General features: G+C 47.7%; 3 pseudogenes across 3 annotated transcripts; all 3 read right to left on the reverse strand.

Moving 5' to 3' along the window:
• Positions 1 to 2,138: 2,138 nt before the first annotated feature.
• LOC310784991 (lysosomal-associated transmembrane protein 4A pseudogene) lies at positions 2,139 to 4,868 on the reverse strand (annotated as a pseudogene). The gene is made up of 2 exons: positions 4,844 to 4,868; positions 2,139 to 2,821 (listed from the first exon to the last, which is right to left on the reverse strand). The product of its transcript is annotated as a lysosomal-associated transmembrane protein 4A pseudogene (transcript).
• Positions 4,869 to 5,722: 854 nt separating this feature from the next.
• Positions 5,723 to 6,872, reverse strand: LOC310784992 (lysosomal-associated transmembrane protein 4A pseudogene; annotated as a pseudogene). The gene is made up of 2 exons: positions 6,833 to 6,872; positions 5,723 to 6,402 (listed from the first exon to the last, which is right to left on the reverse strand). The product of its transcript is annotated as a lysosomal-associated transmembrane protein 4A pseudogene (transcript).
• A 2,471-nt stretch (positions 6,873 to 9,343) lies between these two features.
• Positions 9,344 to 13,122, reverse strand: LOC310784993 (lysosomal-associated transmembrane protein 4A pseudogene; annotated as a pseudogene). Its single transcript has 2 exons — positions 13,101 to 13,122; positions 9,344 to 9,999 (listed from the first exon to the last, which is right to left on the reverse strand). The product of its transcript is annotated as a lysosomal-associated transmembrane protein 4A pseudogene (transcript).
• Positions 13,123 to 16,107: the final 2,985 nt, after the last annotated feature.

Raw genomic sequence — 16,107 nt, forward strand, 5'->3', positions numbered from 1 at the left:
CTGCTGATGATTTTGTAACCTTCTTTACTAAAAAGGTGGATGACATCAGCTGCTCCTTCCATCCTCCAGGCACCCTCACTAACACTCCCGACTCCAATCCTGCTTCTCGGCCCCCTGTCCCTGGATTTCCTTCCTTCTCTCCCCTCTCTCCTGATGAAGTGCTTAAACTCATCAGCTCGAACCGAGCCACTTACTGCCCCCTCGATCCTATCCCTTCCTCTCTCCTCCAAACCATCTCACCTGACATATCTCCCTTCCTCACTACCTTCATAAACTCCTCTCTGTCCTCTGGTCTTGTTCCGCCTGCTCTAAAGACTGCAAGAGTCAAGCCTCTGCTTAAGAAACCCTCCCTTGACCCTACTGCTATTCACAACTACAGACCTGTCTCTCTTCTCTCATTCCTTTCCAAAACCCTCGAACGAGCAGCGTCCGAACAACTTTCTCTCTATCTCTCCCAAAATGACCTCCTGGACCCTCTGCAGTCCGGTTTCAAGGCCTCTCACTCCACTGAGACAGCTCTTCTTGCTGTCACAGAGGCCCTTCACACTGCTACCAATGTCTTCTCTCTCTACAACATCCGCAAAATCCATCCCTTTCTCACAAGAGAAGCGACTCAACTCCTGGTCCAGTCTCTTGTCTCCTCCCGCCTGGACTACTGCAACGTGCTCCTGGCCGGCCTACCTGCCACCGACATCCGACCGCTTCAGCTCATTCAGAACGCTGCAGCCCGTCTGGTATTCAACCAACCCAAATTCTCTCACGTCACTCCCCTCTTCCAAGAGCTCCACTGGCTTCCCATCTCGGCCCGCATCAAATTCAAGACACTGGTACTGGCCTACAGGGCAGTACACCAGTCAGCTCCCCTGTACCTGCAATCCATGGTCAGGTTCCAAACCTCTCAGCGCTCCCTTCGCTCCTCCACCAGTGCAGGTCGCCTCGCCCCTCCTTCGCTACGGGGGCTCAAAAGTCGCTCATCCCGATCTCGACTCTTCTCGTCCCTGGCACCTCAATGGTGGAACGAGCTTCCACCTTCGGTCAGGACAGCTGAATCACTGCCGATCTTTCGGAAAAGACTAAAGACACACCTTTTCAGGCTCCATCTGGGCCCTTCTTGATCTAACTTCGTTCTCTCTCTTTCCTTATTAAAAAAAAAGCAATTGTGATGTCATCAGTGATGCCACTCGAGCAATTGCATATCTTTTTATGGATACAAATGTTTTCAACTGTTTATTGAAGCAATTTTTACCACGTGTGCAGCCTGTGCCAGCGCATGGTCAAGAGAAGGCGTATTGGGGTGAGTCAGGCATAACATTCATTCATTCATTCAGGAATGGATAATGATGTCATCAGTGATGATGTCATCAGTGATGATGTCATCAGTGATGTCATCAGTGCCAAACTTGGGCTGTTGAAAGATGTAGTTTCCTTGAATGGCACGTTTTACACCACATCAATGTTATTAACAATAAAGGGGGAAAATTAGCATGCAACTACTAAATATTCAGAAGACTAGCCGCTCTGTTTTCTCTGTCCTCCACTGTCAGCTCTCAGCTGGAAAACTTCATTAGCTTTGCTAACACAAGGCAGTAAGTATCACAGAGGGAAGCGGAGGATCAACATGGCAGGGTGATGTACTGTGCTGACCCACAGCGATGCTAAATAAATAACAGAACAGACAAAAAGTGCTACAGACATCTCAATCCAACTTAGATGGAATAAAATCTATATCTTAATAAGAGGAAAAACAAAACAAAAACAAAATCACACAGTTCAGCAATAAAAGGTTATAATAAGTGGATTGTCATAAGATACCTTTATTTAGATTTTTTTTAATTACACGTCATATATCAATACAATTTTCACAAGTATCCCTTTTACTAAGACAAAAATCTAGCTGGGTGGGTCGACTTGCTTTCGTTGCCATTTAAACATCGCAATCACTTGTTTTAAAGAGAACTCAATCTTTCCTGCCTTTCTCCTCTCATACCTACAGGATGTGCTGTTGGGTTAGGATGCTGGCTGCGGGGTTCTATTGAAATGCATTGGATAGGGACAAACAAGAAGTTTGGAGTGGCCATGCACATACACAACGAGGAAGGGGTGTTAGCAAAGGCTTAGTGGTGGAGTGTAGGAGTGCATTAAGCAGGCATGTAAGGGGGACAGGGTTCCTTCTCGGGCATCTTCATTGCCATCTCATAGGTCGGCAGGATGTACTGGGGAAGGGCCTCAAAGGCAGGGTAGACCGCAATCTCTGGCATCTTCCTGTTGTTGTTGATGTACTTGTAGCAGTTCCACACACAGTTGCTCATTTCAGCATGGATGCAATGGAAGAGGGTGCAAATGATGAGGAAGATAAAGAAGACCACAGCCCAGCAGGAATCTTTGTAGGGGAAATCCGGCAGCTGGTCCAGCAGGTCCTTGATCCTGAGACTGAGAGGGCGACTGAGGATGGCAATCACGACCACCATCAGGACCAGGACATACTCAAAAAGCTGGTAGCAGAAGAACGGGATGAGCCACCTGGCACGACGATTAATGGCTCCATACACCATCATGGTACTGATAGTGAGCATCAGCAGAGAGATGGCCAGTCCAACACAGGCATACTGCAGGTGGATAGTGGACATGTTCTCTGGGTGGGCCACAGCCACAGTCAGCAGGATGCCCATGAACAGGTTGACTACCATATAACATGCTCCAAGGATGATGGTCCCCGTCATCACATGGCAACATCCACAACACAGTACAGGGTGTTGACCTTCTCGACTAGGCTTAAAATGATGCATGTCGTCCTCTAATGTATGGAGAAATATGGAGAGAGCTACCCGAGTTGAACAGTCACCTCAAATGGAACCGCAATTGCATCATCAAGTGATGTCACTCAAGCAATTGTGATGTCATCAGTGATGTCACTCAAGCAAATGTGATGTCATCAGTGAGTGACCATCAGGATGTCACTCAAGCAACTGTGATGTCATCAGTGATGTCACTCAAGCAAATGTGATGTCATCAGTGAGTGACCATCAGGATGTCACTCAAGCAACTGTGATGTCATCAGGATGTCACTCAAGCAACTGTGATGTCATCAGTGATGTCACTCAAGCAACTGTGATTGCTCAACTATGATGTCATCAGTGATGTCACTCAAGCAACTGTGATGTAGTATGAGCTGATGGCGCACAGTTGCACAATGTTGCCTAGGTGGGTGGGCGGTGTCTGTCTGTCTGTCAGTCACAATTTTGGGTGCTCACGGAGCGGGCGATTTCCATAACTGCAGCCATGGCGCATCATCTCGAGTCTCTACACTAGGAATCGAGGGCGTGTAGTGCGTGAGATTTCTAGTAAATATAATGTAATAAATGATGCTTCTAAAACAGCTCTGTTCTGCTGTTCTCCACCTTCTCCACGCTCCTCAACCCTCCCTCCCCTCCCCCTCCCTCCTCCCTCTCTGCTGATGATTCTGTAACCTTCTTTACTAAAAAGGTGGATGACATCAGCTCCTCCTTCCATCCTCCAGGCACCCTCACTAACACTCCCGACTCCAATCCTGCTTCTCGGCCCCCTGTCCCTGGATTTCCTTCCTTCTCTCCCCTCTCTCCTGATGAAGTGCTTAAACTCATCAGCTCGAACCGAGCCACTTACTGCCCCCTCGATCCTATCCCTTCCTCTCTCCTCCAAACCATCTCTGACATATCTCCCTTCCTCACTACCTTCATAAACTCCTCTCTGTCCTCTGGTCTTGTTCCGCCTGCTCTAAAGACTGCAAGAGTCAAGCCTCTGCTTAAGAAACCCTCCCTTGACCCTACTGCTATTCACAACTACAGACCTGTCTCTCTTCTCTCATTCCTTTCCAAAACCCTCGAACGAGCAGCGTCCGAACGCCTTTCTCTCTATCTCTCCCAAAATGACCTCCTGGACCCTCTGCAGTCCGGTTTCAAGGCCTCTCACTCCACTGAGACAGCTCTTCTTGCTGTCACAGAGGCCCTTCACACTGCTACCAATGTCTTCTCTCTCTACAACATCCGCAAAATCCGTCCCTTTCTCACAAGAGAAGCGACTCAACTCCTGGTCCAGTCTCTTGTCTCCTCCCGCCTGGACTACTGCAACGTGCTCCTGGCCGGCCTACCTGCCACCGACATCCGACCGCTTCAGCTCATTCAGAATGCTGCAGCCCATCTGGTATTCAACCAACCCAAATTCTCTCACGTCACTCCCCTCTTCCAGGAGCTCCACTGGCTTCCCATCTCGGCCCGCATCAAATTCAAGACACTGGTACTGGCCTACAGGGCAGTACACCAGTCAGCTCCCCTGTACCTGCAATCCATGGTCAGGTTCCAAACCTCTCAACGCTCCCTTCGCTCCTCCACCAGTGCAGGTCGCCTCGCCCCTCCTTCGCTACGGGGGCTCAAAAGTCGCTCATCCCGATCTCGACTCTTCTCGTCCCTGGCACCTCAATGGTGGAACGAGCTTCCACCTTCGGTCAGGACAGCTGAATCACTGCCGATCTTTCGGAAAAGACTAAAGACACACCTTTTCAGGCTCCATCTGGGCCCTTCTTGATCTAACTTCGTTCTCTCTTTCCTTATTAAAAAAAAAAAAACTAAACTTGTACCACTGTTCCTTCAGAAGTTGTAGTTGTCATAGACTGTGCTCCATAGTTGATTGCTCTATTGCTGACAAAAAATTTGTTATTGTAAGTCGCTTTGGATAAAAGCGTCTGCCAAATGACGTAATGTAGCTCGATACACGAGCAATTGTGATGTCATCAGTGATGCCACTCGAGCAATTGCATATCTTTTTATGGATACAAATGTTTTCAACTGTTTATTGAAGCAATTTTTACCACGTGTGCAGCCTGTGCAGCGCATGGTCAAGAGAAGGCGTATTGGGGTGAGTCAGGCATTCCATTCATTCATTCGTTCAGGAATGGATAATGATGTCATCAGTGATGTCATCAGTGCCAAACTTGGGCTGTTGAAAGATGTAGTTTCCTTGAATGGCACGTTTTACACCACATCAATGTTATTAACAATAAAGGGGGAAAATTAGCATGCAACTACTAAATATTCAGAAGACTAGCCGCTCTGTTTTCTCTGTCCTCCACTGTCAGCTCTCAGCTGGAAAACTTCATTAGCTTTGCTAACACAAGGCAGTAAGTATCACAGAGGGAAGCGGAGGATCAACATGGCAGGGTGATGTACTGTGCTGACCCACAGCGATGCTAAATAAATAACAGAACAGACAAAAAGTGCTACAGACATCTCAATCCAACTTAGATGGAATAAAATCTAGATCTTAATAAGAGGAAAAACAAAACAAAAACAAAATCACACAGTTCAGCAATAAAAGGTTATAATAAGTGGATTGTCATAAGATACCTTTATTTCGATTTTTTTTAATTACACGTCATATATCAATACAATTTTCACAAGTATCCCTTTTACTAAGACAAAAATCTAGCTGGGTGGGTCGACTTGCTTTCGTTGCCATTAAACATCGCAATCACTTGTTTTAAAGAGAACTCAATCTTTCCTGCCTTTCTCCTCTCATACCTACAGGATGTGCTGTTGGGTTAGGATGCTGGCTGCTGGGTTCTATTGAAATGCATTGGATAGGGACAAACAAGAAGTTTGGAGTGGCCATGCACATACACAACGAGGAAGGAGTGTTAGCAAAGGCTTAGTGGTGGAGTGTAGGAGTGCATACAAATGGGGGTGGGTGCTTAAGCAGGCATGTAAGGGGGACAGGGTTCCTTCTCGGGCATCTTCATTGCCATCTCATAGGTCGGCAGGATGTACTGGGGAAGGGCCTCAAAGGCAGGGTAGACCGCGATCTCTGGCATCTTCCTGTTGTTGTTGATGTACTTGTAGCAGTTCCACACACAGTTGCTCATTTCAGCATGGATGCGATCGAAGAGGGTGCAAATGATGAGGAAGATAAAGACCACAGCCCAGCAGGAATCTTTGTAGGGGAAATCCGGCAGCTGGTCCAGCAGGTCCTTGATCCTGAGACTGAGAGGGCGACTGAGGAAGGCAATCACGACCACCATCAGGACCAGGACATACTCAAAAAGCTGGTAGCAGAAGAACGGGATGAGCCACCTGGCACGACGATTAATGGCTCCATACACCATCATGGTACTGATAGTGAGCATCAGCAGAGAGATGGCCAGTCCAACACAGGCATACTGCAGGTGGATAGTGGACATGCTCTCTGGGTGGGCCACAGCCACAGTCAGCAGGATGCCCATGAACAGGTTGACTACCATATAACATGCTCCAAGGATGATGGTCCCCGTCATCACATGGCAACATCCACAACACAGTACAGGGTGTTGACCTTCTCGACTAGGCTTAAAATGATGCATGTCGTCCTCTAATGTATGGAGAAATATGGAGAGAGCTACCCGAGTTGAACAGTCACCTCAAATGGAACCGCAATTGCATCATCAAGTGATGTCACTCAAGCAATTGTGATGTCATCAGTGATGTCACTCAAGCAAATGTGATGTCATCAGTGAGTGACCATCAGGATGTCACTCAAGCAACTGTGATGTCATCAGTGATGTCACTCAAGCAAATGTGATGTCATCAGTGAGTGACCATCAGGATGTCACTCAAGCAACTGTGATGTCATCAGGATGTCACTCAAGCAACTGTGATGTCATCAGTGATGTCACTCAAGCAACTGTGATTGCTCAACTATGATGTCATCAGTGATGTCACTCAAGCAACTGTGATGTAGTATGAGCTGATGGCGCACAGTTGCACAATGTTGCCTAGGTGGGTGGGCGGTGTCTGTCTGTCTGTCAGTCACAATTTTGGGTGCTCACGTAGCGGGCGATTTCCATAACTGCAGCCATGGCGCATCATCTCGAGTCTCTACACTAGGAATCGAGGGCGTGTAGTGCGTGAGATTTCTAGTAAATATAATATAATAAATGATGCTTCTAAAACAGCTCTGTTCTGCTGTTCTCCACCTTCTCCACGCTCCTCAACCCTCCCTCCCCTCCCCCTCCCTCCTCCCTCTCTGCTGATGATTTTGTAACCTTCTTTACTAAAAAGGTGGATGACATCAGCTCCTCCTTCCATCCTCCAGGCACCCTCACTAACACTCCCGACTCCAATCCTGCTTCTCGGCCCCCTGTCCCTGGATTTCCTTCCTTCTCTCCCCTCTCTCCTGATGAAGTGCTTAAACTCATCAGCTCGAACCGAGCCACTTACTGCCCCCTCGATCATATCCCTTCCTCTCTCCTCCAAACCATCTCTGACATATCTCCCTTCCTCACTACCTTCATAAACTCCTCTCTGTCCTCTGGTCTTGTTCCGCCTGCTCTAAAGACTGCAAGAGTCAAGCCTCTGCTTAAGAAACCCTCCCTTGACCCTACTGCTATTCACAACTACAGACCTGTCTCTCTTCTCTCATTCCTTTCCAAAACCCTCGAACGAGCAGCGTCCGAACAACTTTCTCTCTATCTCTCCCAAAATGACCTCCTGGACCCTCTGCAGTCCGGTTTCAAGGCCTCTCACTCCACTGAGACAGCTCTTCTTGCTGTCACAGAGGCCCTTCACACTGCTACCAATGTCTTCTCTCTCTACAACATCCGCAAAATCCGTCCCTTTCTCACAAGAGAAGCGACTCAACTCCTGGTCCAGTCTCTTGTCTCCTCCCGCCTGGACTACTGCAACGTGCTCCTGGCCGGCCTACCTGCCACCGACATCCGACCGCTTCAGCTCATTCAGAACGCTGCAGCCCGTCTGGTATTCAACCAACCCAAATTCTCTCACGTCACTCCCCTCTTCCAAGAGCTCCACTGGCTTCCCATCTCGGCCCGCATCAAATTCAAGATACTGGTACTGGCCTACAGGGCAGTACACCAGTCAGCTCCCCTGTACCTGCAATCCATGGTCAGGTTCCAAACCTCTCAGCGCTCCCTTCGCTCCTCCACCAGTGCAGGTCGCCTCGCCCCTCCTTCGCTACGGGGGCTCAAAAGTCGCTCATCCCGATCTCGACTCTTCTCGTCCCTGGCACCTCAATGGTGGAACGAGCTTCCACCTTCGGTCAGGACAGCTGAATCACTGCCGATCTTTCGGAAAAGACTAAAGACACACCTTTTCAGGCTCCATCTGGGCCCTTCTTGATCTAACTTCGTTCTCTCTCTTTCCTTATTAAAAAAAATAAAAATAAAACTAAACTTGTACCACTGTTCCTTCAGAAGTTGTAGTTGTCATAGACTGTGCTCCATAGTTGATTGCTCTATTGCTGACAAAAAAATTGTTATTGTAAGTCGCTTTGGATAAAAGCGTCTGCCAAATGACGTAATGTAGCTCGATACACGAGCAATTGTGATGTCATCAGTGATGCCACTCGAGCAATTGCATATCTTTTTATGGATACAAATGTTTTCAACTGTTTATTGAAGCAATTTTTACCACGTGTGCAGCCTGTGCAGCGCATGGTCAAGAGAAGGCGTATTGGGGTGAGTCAGGCATTCCATTCATTCATTCATTCAGGAATGGATAATGATGTCATCAGTGATGATGTCATCAGTGATGATGTCATCAGTGATGTCATCAGTGCCAAACTTGGGCTGTTGAAAGATGTAGTTTCCTTGAATGGCACGTTTTACACCACATCAATGTTATTAACAATAAAGGGGGAAAATTAGCATGCAACTACTAAATATTCAGAAGACTAGCCGCTCTGTTTTCTCTGTCCTCCACTGTCAGCTCTCAGCTGGAAAACTTCATTAGCTTTGCTAACACAAGGCAGTAAGTATCACAGAGGGAAGCGGAGGATCAACATGGCAGGGTGATGTACTGTGCTGACCCACAGCGATGCTAAATAAATAACAGAACAGACAAAAAGTGCTACAGACATCTCAATCCAACTTAGATGGAATAAAATCTAGATCTTAATAAGAGGAAAAACAAAACAAAAACAAAATCACACAGTTCAGCAATAAAAGGTTATAATAAGTGGATTGTCATAAGATACCTTTATTTAGATTTTTTTTTAATTACACGTCATATATCAATACAATTTTCACAAGTATCCCTTTTACTAAGACAAAAATCTAGCTGGGTGGGTCGACTTGCTTTCGTTGCCATTTAAACATCGCAATCACTTGTTTTAAAGAGAACTCAATCTTTCCTGCCTTTCTCCTCTCATACCTACAGGATGTGCTGTTGGGTTAGGATGCTGGCTGCGGGGTTCTATTGAAATGCATTGGATAGGGACAAACAAGAAGTTTGGAGTGGCCATGCACATACACAACGAGGAAGGAGTGTTAGCAAAGGCTTAGTGGTGGAGTGTAGGAGTGCGTACAAATGGGGGTGGGTGCTTAAGCAGGCATGTAAGGGGGACAGGGTTCCTTCTCGGGCATCTTCATTGCCATCTCATAGGTCGGCAGGATGTACTGGGGAAGGGCCTCAAAGGCAGGGTAGACCGCGATCTCTGGCATCTTCCTGTGGTTGTTGATGTACTTGTAGCAGTTCCACACACAGTTGCTCATTTCAGCATGGATGCGATCGAAGAGGGTGCAAATGATGAGGAAGATAAAGAAGACCACAGCCCAGCAGGAATCTTTGTAGGGGAAATCCGGCAGCTGGTCCAGCAGGTCCTTGATCCTGAGACTGAGAGGGCGACTGAGGATGGCAATCACGACCACCATCAGGACCAGGACATACTCAAAAAGCTGGTAGCAGAAGAACGGGATGAGCCACCTGGCACGACGATTAATGGCTCCATACACCATCATGGTACTGATAGTGAGTATCAGCAGAGAGATGGCCAGTCCAACACAGGCATACTGCAGGTGGATAGTGGACATGTTCTCTGGGTGGGCCACAGCCACAGTCAGCAGGATGCCCATGAACAGGTTGACTACCATATAACATGCTCCAAGGATGATGGTCCCCGTCATCACATGGCAACATCCACAACACAGTACAGGGTGTTGACCTTCTCGACTAGGCTTAAAATGATGCATGTCGTCCTCTAATGCATGGAGAAATATGGAGAGAGCTACCCGAGTTGAACAGTCACCTCAAATGGAACCGCAATTGCATCATCAAGTGATGTCACTCAAGCAATTGTGATGTCATCAGTGATGTCACTCAAGCAAATGTGATGTCATCAGTGATGTCACTCAAGCAAATGTGATGTCATCAGTGAGTGACCATCAGGATGTCACTCAAGCATAGACATATATAAAGGCTAGATGGCTTAAGGCGGAGTCACCAGCGTCGTTGAAGCGCTGCCATCTTGCTACAGTGCCTTTCTGGTACGTTCTATGGTAGCTGGTGACCTGCACAGACAAAAATACTCATAACTCGCTGAAATCTTGACGGATTTACAAACGGTTTGGTTTATTACAAGCATATTCCGTTCCCGAGATAGACAAAAAAAAAAAAACCCCCACTAAAAACACTATTTTTTTGATGGGCTCCAAATTACACCAAAATTAAACCGAAGCATCTATGCCATGACAGGGATTCAGGCACAAAGTTTCATGCAGTTTCATCCATTTCCCTAGGAGTTATGATCATATGATGTTGCCATACTAACCCAACAACAGATGCTCATAACTCCTAGTAGCTCCCTGTAGCAAGATGGCCGCCATGCGACGACGTCGCTCTCCATTGGCCGGCAGCGCGGGTAAGCTATCTAGCCTTTATATATGTCTATGCACTCAAGCAACTGTGATGTCATCAGTGATGTCACTCGAGCGATTGTGATGTCATCAGTGAGTGCCATCAGTTATAATGTTATGTCATGATGTCATAATTTTATTGTCATAATGTCAACACACACACTTCAATCTCTTCATAAAGCTTTCCGTTTGAGAGGCAGTTGGTGTGGTAGAGTGACAGACCTGAAGGAATGGCTGCTTGAACATGGCATGAGAGGCAGCTTCACAATGGCACCTACGCAGGAGACCTGGATGAACTGAAGAGCCTGCTGCAGAAAGAAGGCCTATCAGTGAGAGGTGGGAGATAACTGGGTACACCCTTCTGATGTTGGCAGCCAGCTGGGGTCATGCTGCCTGTGTGGCCTACCTGATCACCCAGGGAGACCCAGAACCCTCTTCTCTACTTGGCCGCGGAATACGATCACCTGGACTGCGTCCGGATCCTCTTGGAAGCCGAGGCCGACCCCAACAGGTGTCCTCGCAGTCTGGCTCACCTGTGTCGGATCCGGATCCGCCAAGCGCTGGACAGACATCACCTGAACTAAGTCGACTCCCTACCAGCTAACACACATGCCATCAGTCTGTCTGAAGGCATTTATTTGTTTCGAACTCTGGGAAAGTGGGAAAAACTGTCAAATTCCACAAAACGTCTGTATCTCTGAACTATCTTTAACCAAATCACACACATTTAGGCTATTCTATGAGATCTGCTTTTAATAACTAATGTAATATTTTCTCACTTCCATTCGCTGAGCCTCCCCTGAAACTGCTTGGAGCCCCCTTAGGGGGGCCCCCGTCCCACTTTGAAAACCTCTGGTCTAGTGTATTACAAGCTTAAGGTAGCTGTACAAAGGTGTGTGTGTGTGTGTGTGTGTGTGTGAAGACTGCACCTGCTAAGTCATAGACCCCAGCAACACGGCAGCCGTGTGGGTTTGTGGTCTATAACGGATGCTTGACAGACGCATACACACACGGCTTCCTCCAGACGCTCTCCCCTCCTCTTCCTCCTCATGTGTTCAGGCGATGGGTGTAAAGCCCCTTCTCTTCTTACTAAACAGTCCTTCCATCTCAACTCCTTCCCCTGCTGCTCTCCCCTCCCTCTCTGCGCCTTGTTTTCACCGAGCTTGACAAGTCTTCAGAGAGAGAAGCGCCGAGCAAGAGCAATCAGTCTCCTCAATTAGACAGACAGACACGCGCACCTCTACCATCTTCATCAGTTGCAGTTTTCATCTCTCAGTCGCAGACACCTTTGTTCCCCTGTTGAAAAGACCCTGTTCACTACAAAGGCAGAGAAAAACCATTCAGCTTCCAACAACTGAAAGCTCCCCACAAGCTTTAAGGGTGTATTTCAGTGATACTCAACCCCTGGCTCTAGAGCACACATGCGGCTCCTTTATGGGTAGTTGTGTCTCTTTTAAGTCCTACTTAAAATAAATAAATAAATAAAGATCGAATAAAAATAATGGGAGGAAATTGACTTTTTTGTGTGGCTCTTGCAAAGCTTTTTCTTTTGTCAGTGTGGCTCCTGAGTAGGGCAAGGTTGAGTACCACTGAGTGTATTTGCATTGAGAGGAGGGAAAACCTCCTTAATTGACCAATCAGTTTGTGTGAAAACCTGCCATGGCTACACAGTGGCCACTGATCTGAGGGAATTCAATTCACAATGCAAATGTATGTATCTTCTTTTCCACTTGTCATATCATAAAACAGATTATAATCCCAAAGTTAACAATGACAGCAGTTTAAAGGCAATTAGAGGAGGGAGGGAGGGAGAGAGTGCTGTTATGAGCCACTGTCATGCAATAATGATGCCGACTAGCTGAAAAGGAAAGGATATCTTTATAATTCTGAACTAACGAATAAGTTAAAAGTTTGCAGGGCTGAACACACACACACACACACACACACACACACACACACACACACACACACACACAGTCTCTTGGGACTTATATCACATCTAGACTTTTTCAGCTGTCACTGAGAAATGATGACTGACCGATTAACTCTCTCTCTCTCTCTCTCTCTCTCTCTCTCTCTCTCTCTCTCTCTCTCTCTCTCTCACACACACACACACACACACACACACACACACACCTTGAAAACCGGGGAGGAAATGGAATTGGGGAGTTAGAGAGAGAGAGAAAGAGAGATCGAGAGAGACCATACAGGTCCGTGGGGTGTCTCTGGCACTGGGATGAGTCAATACTGTAGTAATACTATGGTGCAGTGCAGTATACCTGGAGGGCTCAGACCTGTTGATGCAATCAGTAGTTGAGCTCAGGAGCTTTCTCTTTCCTCCCATCTGTATTCCACACCACTTGCCTGTCAACCCCTCTCTCTCTCTCTCTCTCTCTCTCTCTCTCTCTCTCTCTCTCTCAGCCCACACTCCCACCCTTCCTCCTACTCAACTCGCTCTCCTCTTTCATTGTGCTGCTGTGAGCAGAAAATGCCAGATCTCCAAAAGGGTTGCTTCTGTGGAGAGATCAAGAAAAACGGCCTTATTTATTTGACATCACCAACCATGTGTTAGTGCAGTAGGCTATGTGCTGGCTATTGAATGGGCTCCGTGGGCCCTGGCGTCACGAAGCTCACTCGCCGCATAAACAAGCATTATACGATTTCAGTTCAAGTAAAAAAAGAAACCGACATTTGAGAGGTTTTCAGCAGCGATAAACTTTCTCTCCCTCCAGTTTTCCCTCGATCCATTCTTCTTCCTTTCCCCCAACCACCCCCCCCCCCCCCTTCCCTCTCCATCCTGGATAACTCAATCGTCTCCCTCTTCATTCTCCTCCTCTCTCCATCCTAGCTCAGCCTTCAGCCTGTGTCGCTGACCTGGAAGCCTCAGTCAGAGCCTGCTCTCCCTGCTGTGGGCATCATGACCATAAGCCGAGCCGCGAGGCTATTTATATTTGTTCCTAATGAGGTGAGATTGCTCTCCGCCATAGCAACGGTCTCTATGGATACCCTGCACTTGGATACCAGATCCCATCCTGTTTTAAACGTCTTATTATTATGGGCTGCGCCTTCCCCCCTGTGTATCGCAGCCTAATTAATTCTGAATTACCGCCTTGCACTCCATCTGTGAACGGTGCAGAAATTCCCCCCGAATTTACGAGCGAGTCGTCAGCATCAGCACCACAACTTTATATGTAAAACACAATTTACACCATCAAATGGATCAGGCGTCTGATGCACAGCTCAATTCTTCAAGTTCTGCAACAAGCAGAGAGCAGGGAGTACAGACCTACAGGTGCTTATCTGATCTGTCAGATCACACGCGTACACACACACACACACACACACACACACACACACAGGAAGGGTATCTGTGGGTATCTGTCATGGTGCCGCGAGAGGCTGCCGGCTGTGCCATTGATCAGGTCTGAGCTGAGTGAAGAGCACCAAACCAAGGCAGCCGAGCTCAGATCATTAGAGAAGCTCTCTGTGGTCGGGGTCACGCCAGGTGTCGAGATCCGCCGTCTCGTTTCCCGCCACACAAGCGACACGACCAATCAATAAACGCCACCGCGGCCGAGCCACAGCAGGTAGGCACGCGCACAGAGAAACAGATGTTCTCACTGTCTTTGTATTTACAGTAAGAGCTGGAAAAGTTCCCGATTATGAGCTATCCCCCTCCTGATGACCGAATCTGTGAGACAGCTGCACGCACACGTACACGTACACACACACACACACACACACACACACAGAGGTACACACTGACAGGTGCTGCATTGTTATGGCATGTCCAACTCTGCCAGCTTTGACTTCTCGCCCTGTGTGTGTGTGTGTGTGATGACTCAGAGACGGGGAGATGAAAGCAGAGGGAGGACCAGAGGGAGGGGATGAGAGGGGGGAGACCAGGGGGGGGGGAACTGAGGAGCTGGAATAGCTTTTCGTAGAAGGTTAAGTAAATCACATCATTAATGCTATGCTAAGAGATTGCTTTGGCCTCCGCGTGGCTGTCTGCTTGTGTGTGTGTGTCTGGCCTTTGTCCCACTAAAGCAGGTGGCAGCAATGACGTCCGTCTTCTTCCCAGCAGTACGTGTGTGTACACACACACACACACACACACACACACACACACACACACACACACACGCACACACTTTCTCTCTCCCTCTGTGTGTTCTCCAATGTCACTCCCACTGGAGATTCTATCATGCTTGAAATTCACTTATCATCTCTGCTGGCCTCACTGTCGTGCTCGCTGACACCAGTGCGTGCGACCGCGCATGCAAAAGACACACACACACACACACGGCTTGATTATACAAGAGCAGCAGCTCAAGCTGGCAGAGCAACAAAGCAGTGGAAAGGAAACACTAAGGGAATATAAAAAGGTTGATTTGCCTGCGTTGTATAAGCATATTTCATCCTCCCACGCTCGCCTCCTCTCCTCTCCCACACAGGTTAGATCCACTAGCTGGCGCCAGGCCTTTCTATTTGGCAACACAAACATCTCCACGTGAAGCAACACTGCAGTCAAGTTCTTCTTCATCATATCTTCCCTTTACAGCCTCCCCCACACACACACAGTGAGGGGGTGAGAGTGAGATAAGGGGGGAGGGGAGGTGAGGGGGACAGAGAGAGAGAGAGAGAGAGAGAGGTAGTTGTTATAGTAACTGTCTCTCTATACCTGTCAACCAGAGCTATTTCAGGCCTCCCTCCTCCACGGAACAGGAAAAACATACAGTACACACTGTACATGGGCCAGAGTGATACATCAGTGTGGCAACGTCATCAGCCTATGTCTAAAATCAGCGTGCTTATTTTTAAAGTTTTTCACACATTTACTCTCAGCTGCACTTTAGAGACCAAAAAATCTAGACTGAAGCCTGCATGCAGGATACATGTTCCTGAGAGGACTTTGTGTTAGGGTTTCAACGATACCACGAAAATAAACGATTATAGGCAGATATGTAGGAGAATAATATGAATTATCATTAATTTATCGACTTAATTATCCACATCCGATGCAAAGAAACGGTCGTCGTCGGGCTCCATTGCAGAGCACACAGCGAGCAACAGAGACAAGCAGGGGAGCGCGGGGGAGGAAGAACAGTGTGGGCACCAATATGGCAGAGTGCTGAGTTTGTGCGCCATTAAGCGGAAGGTAATTAATACCTGTCACCACGGCACTTGTGTTGCCTGCCTTTATTCTGTTTCAGACCAATTAAAATATGACACTCCTCTGGTGGAGCACGCCTGGTTACAATTAAGTGCCTGAGACGCACAGACACCTCTGATAAACACATTCCGAGCTGCAATTGGCTTTGACAGCAACAGTATGCTATAGAAAGAGACGGTGTGTGTGTGTGTGGGGGGGGGGGTGGCTGTGTGTGTGTGTGTGTGGGGGGGGGGGGGTGTCTGTGTGTGTGTGTTTTGTCACTTCCAGGAGATATGAGCTG

Source organism: Poromitra crassiceps, assembly GCF_964638095.1.
Source record: "Poromitra crassiceps genome assembly, chromosome: 11".
In the NCBI taxonomy this organism is placed as follows: domain Eukaryota; kingdom Metazoa; phylum Chordata; class Actinopteri; order Beryciformes; family Melamphaidae; genus Poromitra; species Poromitra crassiceps.